The following is a 12,376-nucleotide window of genomic DNA, read 5'->3' on the forward strand; positions in this document are numbered from 1 at the left end:
CGTGGACACCAATATGAGAAACAGTGTGTCACCAGAGGAACTGCTGTTGGTAACGATCAGGTATGTGTATATATTTATAAAATATATTTATCTATAGATGTACAGATTAATTTTTTTCTCTGTCCTTTATTTTAAAAAAAAATAATGTCTATTTATAGTAAATCATCCAATTTTTTTAAATATCTAAAATTTTCTTGTGGCAATTTTTAACATGTTAAAAGTATATTTAAAAATTGGCCAAATAAATTTAAAACAATTATAAAAAAAATCTAATTAACATAGATTTGCTTTTAAATAAAACAATTTGAAACTAGAAAAAATAAAAACATATATTAAGATTAAAAAATAAATAATTAACTATTTTAATATTGGTTTTATATTAGCAATAATGAAAACATGTTAAAAATTGCCACAAGAAATTTTGATATTTTCAAAAATTGGATAATTTGCTATAAATAGACACATTTTTTTTTAAATAAAGGACAGAGAAAAAAAATTAATCTGTACATCTATAGATAAATATATTTTATAAATATATACACATATCTGATCGTTACCAACAGCAGTTCCTCTGGTGACACACTGTTTCTCATATTGGTGTCCACGAATGTCAGACCAGGTCATACTTTTCTAAGAGCAGATCAAATATGATAATAGACATCCGGCTAAAATTAAAAAACTTGTCGGGGTAGGTACACAGCTGCACATACATGTTTGTGAAATATCCAACGGACATTCGCTGTCCCATCAATGGATGGGTCCAATATCGATGAGCTCTGACTCTGGACCTCTCACGAAGTTTGCGACGACGTTGCCGTCTCATCAAGAGCAACATCAGGAGCATTTCCTGACATATATTCAATATGGGATCCATTTCAAAATATATACCACAGAAAGAGATGCAAATGCAAGTGTACAACTGCTCTCTATGCTGCTGCTGCTCACTCTGATCAAAATAGCAGAAATAGTTTAAAAAAATGCTTTGAGAGCTTGGGGAGGGTCTACATGATGTTATCTTTATAAATGCCTATAAACGCAAACGCGGCTAAACGCGTCATGCAAATGCGGCAAAACGCCGCTTTTTTTGAGCAGAGTTTTCACCTGCGTCTCGTGTGCATGAGGCCTTAGATGAATGAGCACAGGAGGCACAGTAGATAGCAGCATTGTCACTCTGGGGGGAGTGTTAAATGTTTTAGCAGATTTAAATACACCAACAAATTGAAGCCAAACTCCATCTCACAGTTTATAATCCGTTACAGCAAACAGTTTTTTTCCCCTTTTGAGAAAAAGGTTTGGCATGAATAAATAAAAGCTGACCATTTTAGTCACCCACCAGTGTAGGTGGTTTGTCTCATCCATGTAAACTGATGCATTGCAGAGCTTGTGCTTTTGAAAAAACAATAAACTTGCTGGCTGGATCACCAGATGAAAGAAGGGCCAAAAAGAAAAAACAAATACAGCCATCACATCTAAGAATTGGTAAGCTGCAAAAGAATATAGGTTTGCTTTTGGTTTTAATACTGCTTTAAGGCCGCGTACACACGCGCGGACTGTTTGCCCAACCTTGTTCGTCAAACAGTTTCGGCAAACAGTCCGCTCAAAATTTGCATGAGCGGACTTGCCCACACACGAGCGGACTGTTTCAACGAACTGTTTGCCAAACAGTCCGCTCAACTTTTGAAATGAACGGACTCGCCCACGTAAGGCGGAGGCAAATCCGCCCATTTCGAGCGCGTGTACAGGTAGGCGGGGCCCGCGAAGGAGACGTCGCGGGCTCCGCCGCCTGGAATGGGCTTAAAGGGGAACCCCAACGCCGAAAAAAAAATCGGCGTGGGGGTTCCCCCAAAGTCCACACCAGACCCTTGTCCGAGCACGCTACCCGGCCGGCCAGGAAAGGGGGGCGAGCGAGCGCGCCCCCCCCTCCTGAGCCGTACCAGGCCGCGTGCCCTCAACATGGGGGGTGCCTTGGGGAAGGGGGGGCCGCGCGGCCCCCCCACCCCAAAGCACCTTGTCCCCATGTTGATGAGGACAAGGGCCTCTTCCCGACAACCCTGGCCGTTGGTTGTCGGGGTCTGCGGGCGGGGGGCTTATCGGAATCCGGGAGCCCCCTTTAAGAAGGGGGCCCCCGGATACCGGCCCCCCACCCTATGTGAATGAGTATGGGGTACAATGTACCCCTACCCATTCACCTGTGAAATAAAGTACAAAAAAAAACACAACACAGGGAAAAAATATTTTATTGCACAGCTCCGGGGGTCTTCCGTCTTCGGGGGTCTTCTCGCCGGACTCCTCCGCTATCTGTGTGTAGCTCTTTTACTAGCGGAGGAGTCCGGCTTTCTTCCTCCCCGCCGCCGGCCTCTTCTCCCGACTTCGGGGGTCTTGTCCCCCTCTTCGGTTCTTCTGCCGGGCCACCGCGCCTTCTTGTAGCTCTTTTGCAGGCGGTGGCCCGGTCTTCTGTCGCCGCTGCCTTCCGTTCTTCTTCTGACCCCGCCCCCTTACGATGTCATAGTCCCCATGTGACATCAACCCATGTGACCAACCCATGTGACATATACCATGTGACACCGCCCCATTGTCACTATATAAGTGACCGCACAGCACGGCTCTGGCATTCCGGCCGGAGAGCTCGTCGAGTCAACATCTCCTGGGGAAGAAGAAGAACAAGAAGAAGAACAAGAACGGAAGGCGGCGGCGGCGGCGACGACAGCGGCGACAGAAGACCGGGCCACCGCCTGTAAAAGAGCTACAAGAAGGCGCGGTGGCCCGGCAGAAGAACCGAAGGCGGCGACAGAAGAACGGAAGGCAGCGGCGACAGAAGACCGGGCCACCGCCTGCAAAAGAGCTACAAGAAGGCGCGGTGGCCCGGCAGAAGAACCGAAGAGGGGGACAAGACCCCCGAAGTCGGGAGAAGAGGCCGGCGGCGGGGAGGAAGAAAGCCGGACTCCTCCGCTAGTAAAAGAGCTACACACAGATAGCGGAGGAGTCCGGCGAGAAGACCCCCGAAGACGGAAGACCCCCGGAGCTGTGCAATAAAATATTTTTTCCCTGTGTTGTGTTTTTTTTTGTACTTTATTTCACAGGTGAATGGGTAGGGGTACATTGTACCCCATACTCATTCACATAGGGTGGGGGGCCGGTATCCGGGGGCCCCCTTCTTAAAGGGGGCTCCCGGATTCCGATAAGCCCCCCGCCCGCAGACCCCGACAACCAACGGCCAGGGTTGTCGGGAAGAGGCCCTTGTCCTCATCAACATGGGGACAAGGTGCTTTGGGGTGGGGGGGCCGCGCGGCCCCCCCTTCCCCAAGGCACCCCCCATGTTGAGGGCACGCGGCCTGGTACGGCTCAGGAGGGGGGGCGCGCTCGCTCGCCCCCCTTTCCTGGCCGGCCGGGTAGCGTGCTCGGACAAGGGTCTGGTGTGGACTTTGGGGGAACCCCCACGCCGATTTTTTTCGGCGTTGGGGTTCCCCTTTAAGCCCATTCCAGGCAGCGGAGCCCGCGACGTCTCCTTCGCGGGCCCCGCCTACCTGTACACGCGCTCGAAATGGGCGGACTTTCCGAGCGGGAACAGTCCGCTCATTTCGAAAGTACAGCGGACAGGCCCACACATGGGCGGACTGTTCGCTCAAACACAGTTTCAGCGGACAGTTTTTCGGAATTTCCGAAAGACTTTGTCCGTCCAACTGTCCGCTGAAACTGTCCGCTGAAAGCCCACACACGAGCGGACTGTCCGCCCAAACACTGTTCAGCGGACAAGGTTGGGCGAACAGTCCGCCCGTGTGTACGCGGCCTAAGTGTATCTAATCCCAAAATTATTTCAATTTTGGATAGAGTAGGGAGGTGTTAAAGCCTCTGAGTGTTTTTATGACAATCGGTGTCCCTCAGTGAGATTTATCCCTTCTGTTGGCTGGATATGTGTAACAGATATGTGTAATTCACATGAACAAAAATTAAAGCGGACCTCCATTTATGATCTGTATTGTATACTGACACTGGTCCATCTTGACACAATGCAAGTATGTGTATGTTATACATACAAAAGCTGTGATCTTCGGGGGGGGGGGGGGGATCAGCTTCCCCTCTGCACATTAACCCACAATTAGTCCCTCGCTCAAGACTGCCCCCTTTCATAAAATGCCTTAAATTCCTTCTACTAAACTCCAATATAAGAAGCATTCTTCCCACTGGCCTCCAATATCAAGAGCATTCTTCCCACTGAAGTTCAATGTATGGAGCATTCTTCCCACTGAAATCCAATGTAAGGAGCATTCTTCCCACTGAAATCCAATGTAAGGAGCATTCTTCCCACCATAGGCGTAGCATAGGGAGTTGCAGGGATCACAATTGTACGTCTGCCCCTAGCTCCAGGGGGCCCCTGCAGCCTCCCGTCACATCATATCCTCCACAAAATCCAGCTTTGATCTGCCCTAGGGCCCCACAGCCACACTCCAGTAGTGAGCTTCTACTTTGCCTTCCATAGTCCACACCCCTCTGTTTCCATTGGCTGGGGAGAAGTCGTGAGCCATTTCTTAAATGGAGAAGAGCACAAGGTGAGAACAGCCCAGGATGGGGAAGTGTCTGTGCTGTGTGCTGGCAACATGGAATGGTAACCAAGTTCAACGAGGCTAGAGGAAGAGTGTGCCGTCCTGTGACCATGATGGGACCGATGTCAATGGTGAGGTATGACACTGCTCAGTGTCTCCTAGTCACCAGCTGAGATTCTCTGTACCCCCCCTCCCCTCACCCGGGGATGTCTACTTACCCCACTTCCCTGACAACTGGGAAAAAGACACACCCCTTCCGGGAGGTGACCTTCCCCCAACACCTTCCAGCACTGACACGGAAACCTTCAGAAATTAAAAAAAAAAAATAAGTGAGTACTGTCCGTGATACTTTGATCATACTTAAGTATGATCAAAAAAAAATAAAAAATCCCTTAACACCTCCTGAGGGGCCCCTGAAGAGCTGCAGGCTCCAGATTTTGTGACACATGGCTTTTCCCTCCCAGATCTAAGCTGCCATCCCCCGAAGCCCCCTGACCACCGCCTCCACCCTGCATGCTATGCCCAGCTGTTGAGCTCCTTTCCAATAACAGCACTCTATACTGTTCCTCTTCCGCAGGGCTGAAATCACATTCCTTTACAACACAGCCAGTGTATGTGTCTACTGCAACTACACTGCCGTTCTGACCAGAGAATTTCACAAGTCAGAAGGGCAACATACAAGCCAGATACACCCTGTGATGACTGAAACTGTGTCAAGGAATGTGACTTCAGCCCTGTGAAGTGAGTGTGTGTCTGTGTGCGTGTCTGTGTGCGTGTCTGTGTGCGTGTCTGTGTGCGTGTCTGTGTGCGTGTCTGTGTGCGTGTGTCTGTCTGTGTGTGTCTGTCTGCGTGTGTCTGTCTGTGTGTGTCTGTCTGTGTGTGTCTGTCTGTGTGTGTCTGTCTGTGTGTGTCTGTCTGTGTGTGTCTGTCTGTGTGTGTCTGTCTGTGCGTGTCTGTGTGCGTGTCTGTGTGTGTGTCTGTATACAGTGCTGGAATGGGAAAGGAGCTCTGCCAAGTGACCTGCCAGGGGTCCCTGTCCTCTGATTCTCCAGAGGTAATCCCTATCCTCTGATGTAAAGAAGAACTCAAAACTCTCAAGCCACTTTGTGGATCTTCGCGTGCAGTGGATGTATTTGCACGCATGTTGGAAGTAGTGGGGAGAGGGGCCCAGGTCAACATTTGCATCAGGGCCCACAAGCTTCAAGATACACCTCTGCTTCCCAGTGGCCACCAATGCAAGGAGCATTCTTCCCAGTGGCCACCAATGCAAGGAACATGCTTCCCAGTGGCCACCAATGCAAGGTTCATGCTTCCCAGTGGCCACCAATGCAAGGTGCATGCTTCCCAGTGGCCACCAATGCAAGGTGCATGCTTCCCAGTGGCCACCAATGCAAGGTGCATGCTTCCCAGTGGCCACCAATGCAAGGTGCATGCTTCCCAGTGGCCACCAATGCAAGGTGCATTCTTCCCAGTGGCCACCAATGCAAGGAGCATTCTTCCCAGTGGCCACCAATGCAAGGAGCATTCTTCCCAGTGGCCACCAATGCAAGGTGCATTCTTCCCAGTGGCCACCAATGCAAGGTGCATTCTTCCCAGTGGCCACCAATGCAAGGAGCATTCTTCCCAGTGGCCACCAATGCAAGGAGCATTCTTCCCAGTGGCCACCAATGCAAGGTGCATTCTTCCCAGTGGCCACCAATGCAAGGTGCATTCTTCCCAGTGGCCACCAATGCAAGGTGCATTCTTCCCAGTGGCCACCAATGCAAGAAGTATTCTTCCCAGTGGCCACCAATGCAAGAAGTATTCTTCCCACGGACCACCAATGTACAGAGAATTCTTCCCACTGGCCACCAATGTAAGGAGCATTCTTTCTATTGACCACCAATATACGAAGAATTTGTCCCAGTGACCACCAATGTAAGGAGCATTCTTTCCACTGACCACCAATGTAAGGAACATTCTTCCCATTGTCCATCACGTTAATGTATCATGAGTTGTAGATTATAGTAATTATTAACAGGTGTTCCCTCAGACATGACATTTATTTAAAGAGGATCTCATTGTAAAAATCATTGGGAAAGGCTGACTCTATGAAGGGGAAGGGGTGTGCACTTATATTCAGTTACTTGGGCCCATAATAAATCATGGCATAGGCAGCAAATAACAGGTTAAGTGCCTTTAAGTGAGATTCCAGAACAAGCATTAGGTATGGCTGCAGTAAAGGAGGGTTTGAGCTCTCTGTACACAGTTAGTGGGAGGGGAAGAGAGATTTTAAATTGAGTTTAGGCGAAGCAGCCTTTCACTTTTGTCCTGGCCTGCTCAGCATCGCAGGAGGAGCAGATCACAGCAGCCAGTGCCAAGATACAGGTATGTTGTAAGGAAATATGAAAACTGGTCTTGTTAGTTTTCTGGGGATCTGAACATAAGAGAATGTAATATCCTGATACCAGCTCAGTTTCTGCACAGTAATAACTATGTGTATGGAGGCAGCATACAGTGTTAAGGATGGGCAACTTTTAACACTAACAGTTGTATGAATTACTTTCTTTAAAACTGAAAAAATAATTCAAATAGGAAGCTGTCCGGAAAAGATTTTGGAATTTACATTTGATAAGTACAATATGGATTTTGTTTAAAGGAGCCACACTAAAATGTTGATGTGCAGACATAGACAGGCTGGATTCACACCTATGCATTTTTAGTGCATTTTGCAGATTTGCACTACAGCCAGCTTAACATGGGTTCCTATGGAACACGTTCTGTAGTGCAAAGCTGCAAAATGCAAAAAGCACTAAAAATGAATAGGTGTGAATCCAGCCTTAGATGTATTTTAAGAAGTGAGAAATGTTATAATAATCTGAAATGCAGCCAATCAGAATTTAGTTTATTAAAAATAGTTGTGTAAAAGATGGTTGACAATTATTATGGCACTATTATGGCACCCTTAAGATGCCAAAACATGGTGTGCTGTGTCTACATATAATAATAAATTATATATATATATATATATATATATATATATATATATATATATATATATATATATATATATATATATATATATATAAAATATTACCTTATGTCTTAGGTTAAAAAAAGAGCAGTGCAGTGGGTCTGCAGGCTTCAACTATGCAAGCTCGCTGTGGTTGTAATTTGCATAATACAGCACCATGGGTTGTGCATCTGACAATATGTGGTTTTTAAGAATTTGCATTGTGCCTTTTTGTTTTGTAATGAACAAAGAGCAACAGTTAAAATAACGCCCCCTATAAAAAACAAAAAACGATCGTTAATTTTATTTCATGGTTCTGATTTACTGACGTACTGAAGGGCAGTGTTGCTGTGGGTGAGATTTCATTTTCTACATGCCACAAAATATATAAAATGTTAAAACTGTTGTATACCTGTATTGTAGTTACAAAAAAAAAATCAGATACGTAAGATTTAAATCTTTTGAAATTCTTCTGGACAGTAAAATTTAGACATGTTCTACACAACTGAAAACTGTCTTTCATTGCTGTCAAAGTACAGTCTTCGGAGTGTGTAACCTACTGTCATTTCACAGCAGTGGGAAGATGAAGAGAAATAAAATTATAGAGCAAACAGGCATCTAAATGCAACAGTGTTCACTTATCCAGGTTCTTCATTTAGATCAGGATTTCTCAACCATGGTTGCATGGAACCCTAGGTTTCCTCCAGAGGTTGCTAGGAGTTTCTTCAGCAATGAGCAATTTCTACCTCTCAGATAAGTTCCCACTGACACCATTGACCCTTTTAGCTATTTGCAAGGGGGGGGGGGGGGATTGTTCCCAACATCCACAAATGTAAGGAACATTCTTCCCACTGACCATCACACTAATGTATGAGCTGTAGATAAAGGAATTTCTAGCAGGGGTTCCCTGAGACCGGAAAGTTATTTCAAGGGTTCCTCTGTGTTGAAAAGGTTAAGAAAGGCTGAATGTTGTTGCATTTAGGATTCCTTAAGGTTTATAGCTGCAGAAATAAAATTCTTTCGTTCTTGCTTTAGCTAGTAAAAAAAGGATCCAACGTCACATTTGCTTCTAAAGCCAAAATAAAAGCAGGAGGTCCCAACTGTGTATGTTTGCAGATGGATTTGAAATCTGCACACTGCTGTCTAGGTAATAGCATACAATACAGCTTGAAATTAAAAATAGGCTCCGATCCCAAAATCATTTTTGAAAGTTATGTAACCAAGCTATCTTCTAGGAATAAATTCCATCCCGCGGGCTTCATACTGCACATTGCAGCAGGTGGATGGTGATGTCAGCTCTCTCACAGTGATTATTGCATCATACCTACATACAGCACAATTCATATGATCTGTAATACGCAAGGGGGTGACTTCTTATCACTCTGGTGTATAGTAAGCGCACTGAAATCCTGCATATCCTTGGATGATAAAGGCAGAGGGAAATAAAAAAGGAAAGCAAGGGAGGAGAGGAAAGGAAAAAGAAAAAAAAAAGGGAAGAGGAAGGGAAAAAGAAGGGAAGAGGAAGGGAAGAGGAAGGGAAAAAGAAGGGAAGAGGAAGGGAAAAAGAAGGGAAGAGGAAGGGAAAAAGAAGGGAAGAGGAAGGGAAAAAGAAGGGAAGAGGAAGGGAAAAAGAAGGGAAGAGGAAGGGAAAAAGAAGGGAAGAGGAAGGGAAAAAGAAGGGAAGAGGAAGGGAAAAAGAAGGGAAGAGGAAGGGAAAAAGAAGGGAAGAGGAAGGGAAAAAGAAGGGAAGAGGAAGGGAAAAAGAAGGGAAGAGGAAGGGAAGAGGAAGGGAAAAAGAAGGGAAGAGGAAGGGAAGAGGAAGGGAAGAGGAAGGGAAAAAGAAGGGAAGAGGAAGGGAAGAGGAAGGGAAAAAGAAGGGAAGAGGATGGGAAAAAGAAGGGAAGAAAGAGGGGAAGAAAGAGGGGAAGAAAGAGGGGAAGAAAGAGGGGAAGAAAGAGGGGAAGAAAGAGGGGAAGAAAGAGGGGAAGAAAGAGGGGAAGAAAGAGGGGAAGAAAGAGGGGAAGAAAGAGGGGAAGAAAGAGGGGAAGAAAGAGGGGGGAGGAGGAGGAGGAGGAGGAGGAGGAGGAGGAGGAGGAGGAGGAGGAGGAGGAGGAGGAGGAAAGAATGCACCCTGGGAAGAATGTAGGAAGGGAGCAGAGAAGGAGGGATTACTAAAGAAGTAAAGATGAAAGAAAAGAAATATAGGAGGGGGAGAAAAGTAAAGATACATTTTGATCTGCATTTAGTGACAACTTTACTTTACCTTCATGTGATATACATTACCTAGAGCAGTACATTCATTTGTGGCAAAAAAAAAAAAGTACTAATTTTTTCACACACCCAATATTTATCACCCCCAAACATGTATTTATCTCACCTGAGAAAATAACAATTAAACTTGAAAAAATTACCACTATCCTAGTACATTATACAATGTTCTTGTACAACTTTCTTTTAGATTTACCAAAACCATATAATATGAGGTTAAACCTAAACACTTTCAATTTGTATGCAATCAGGCAGGCCCTTCTACTTAATAAGTGAAGGTAAATCTAATGAAAAATTGAATAAGAAAACTGTATAGTGTATGGCCAGCTGAACCCTATATGTAACCTGTAATCTTTATACACCCCTAAATGTAAGCCAACTCCCTAACCGTACACTGAACCTATCATCATACCCATCATCCAACAAACTTATGCTGACATTTGTCATTCCAATACATGACAATAATTGTTTGAACACCAAAAGGGTGAAATAATGCTTTGTCTTGTCTCCCAGCAGCACTGCACTACTCTGACCTTATACTAATTGTAGAATAAGAGGAAGGGTAGATCTCCTATTTTGGTTATTTGATCTGTTTGGTTTACCTCCTCAGAGCTGTACACGCATTGAACAGTACACAGACACAGTGAAATCACCAAAGTCTCTAAATAAAATTCACTTTGTGCAGTTCTTTTTTTCTCTCAAGTCCATGATCTTACTATGTCATGAGTAACATCAGGACCGTTTTTAAGGCAGGACAAAAGGGACAGTTGCCCTGGGCCCCATCATTGTAGTGGGGCCCAAAGCAGCTGCCTCATAATTGCCAAATATCCCAGTTTAAATTCCCTTATCCCTTGAAGTTTTAGTCCCGTGTTGTGTCTTGATATCTCAGTGTAAACTTCTGCTGCTGCTGCCCAGCTTTGCCCTATTGCCATGTACAGATGAATTACCTGCAGACCCTGTGTTTACATGTAAATAACCTGCATTGATATATAAAAAGTAGTTGCAATAATATGTAAATAGTCGTGGACCTCGGCATTGATATGCAAATAGAGGCAGCATTCATATGTATATCATGTCCCCCTGAGGTCACATCCACCATTACGTCTGCTGAATGCTGCCCACTGGGGAGGTAAAGGGGCATGCTTGAAAGTCCTGCCTGCAACTGTGGTCATTAAGCCTAACATCAGCCTGTTCTACAAAGGCAGGCAGTGAGGAGATGATGTGCTGTAACCTTTAGCAGCCAATCAGTGAGTAGTAATGCTGTACAGTGACCAATTAGTGAGTGGTAGAGATGTTCATTAACCTCTAGCAATCAATCAGTGAGCAGTATTGCTGTACAGTAATCTCTAGCAACCAATCAACAAGCAGAAGTCATGTGCTGTAACCTCTAGAAAATAACAGTGAGCCATAATGTGTGCTGTAACCTCTAGCAGCCAGTCAATGAGCGGTAATGATACAATGTAACCTCTGGCAACCAATCGCAAAAGCTGCCTGATCTGATTCAGTAAACTGAATTTGAGTCTAGCTTCTATTTTATTGTATGTCTGAAAGCATGTGGAGAGCAAAATTGCGTGGAAGAGGGGGCCCAAGAAAATGTTTGCCCAAGGTCCAGTCAATATTAAAGACGGCCCTGAGTAACATGCTGGTAAATCTCATATTTTTTAAATTAGATATAGGATTGTACTGTGAGAAAACGTTATAAAAGGAGATGGTTTGTAAAAAGAGACATGCTTTTTTTTGCTTATAGCAGCCAATCAGAGTAGGTGTCCAGTTTCAAGGAGAGGAGACAGCTGAAACTGTACTGGTTGATTTGGTCATCACTTTAGGGCCGGTTCACACTGCGGCGCGAGGCGAGGCGACACGGCTCGCCTCGCCTCGCTCCCGCAAGTCGCCCCCGTTCTGTACAATGGAACCGTTCTGAGAGGAGCGACTCGAGTCGCTCCGACTCAGAAAAAAGGTTCCTGTACTACTTTGGGGCGACTTCGGGGGCGACTTGCATTGACTTCTATACAGAAGTCCTCTGCAAGTCGCCGCTGAGGTCCGTGCAAGTCGCGGCGAGGCAAGTCGGAGACGCCTCGCCGCGCATCGCTGTGTGCACCGGCCCTTACTCCTAGAAAAAGTTGTCAGGATGCCGGGATTCTTTTCAAAAGAGTTTTGGACACCCTAGGCTAGGACAAATATATCATTACTAGAGTCCTGGAGAGACATAAGAAAATAACTTTAGTTATCAATATGCAGGACTTTTTTTCAGTGGGAACGCAGTTCGGCACCTCCAGCACTGACTGTATGTAATGGTAAGGGGTGATGGGGTGTGCTGCAGGGTCTACTGATAATGGCTGCTGAGAGATCTATTCTACCTGGAGGGGATCTATTTTTGCAGGGGGGTCTGATCTTACTGGTGGGAGACCTATTGTTGCTGGGGGTGGGTCTTATATCGCTGAGGGGTCAGTTATGGCTGGGAGAGATCTACTGTTGAGGCAGGGGACTATTGTTGCTGGCTGCTGGAGAGTCTATGATGCAGGCTTTGAGGAGATCTGTTGTTGCTGCCGGGGGATTTTATTTCGGGTGGCCCGTT

At 45.7% G+C, this 12,376-nt stretch overlaps 1 protein-coding gene across 1 annotated transcript in view; it reads left to right on the forward strand.

Moving 5' to 3' along the window:
* Window positions 1–6,750: 6,750 nt before the first annotated feature.
* The window catches only part of LOC143974933 (ectonucleoside triphosphate diphosphohydrolase 8-like), a 77,391-nt gene continuing 71,765 nt past the window's right edge, over window positions 6,751–12,376 (forward strand). The window contains exon 1 of the mRNA XM_077476774.1: window positions 6,751–6,908. The gene's annotated coding sequence lies outside the window, so the exon portion shown is untranslated. The remainder of the gene's footprint in view (window positions 6,909–12,376) is intronic.

The sequence above is a fragment of the Lithobates pipiens genome, unplaced genomic scaffold (genome assembly GCF_037356315.1).
Source record: "Lithobates pipiens isolate NorthernLeopardFrog02 unplaced genomic scaffold, aLitPip1_a1.2 Scaffold_1, whole genome shotgun sequence".
NCBI classification, from domain to species: domain Eukaryota; kingdom Metazoa; phylum Chordata; class Amphibia; order Anura; family Ranidae; genus Lithobates; species Lithobates pipiens.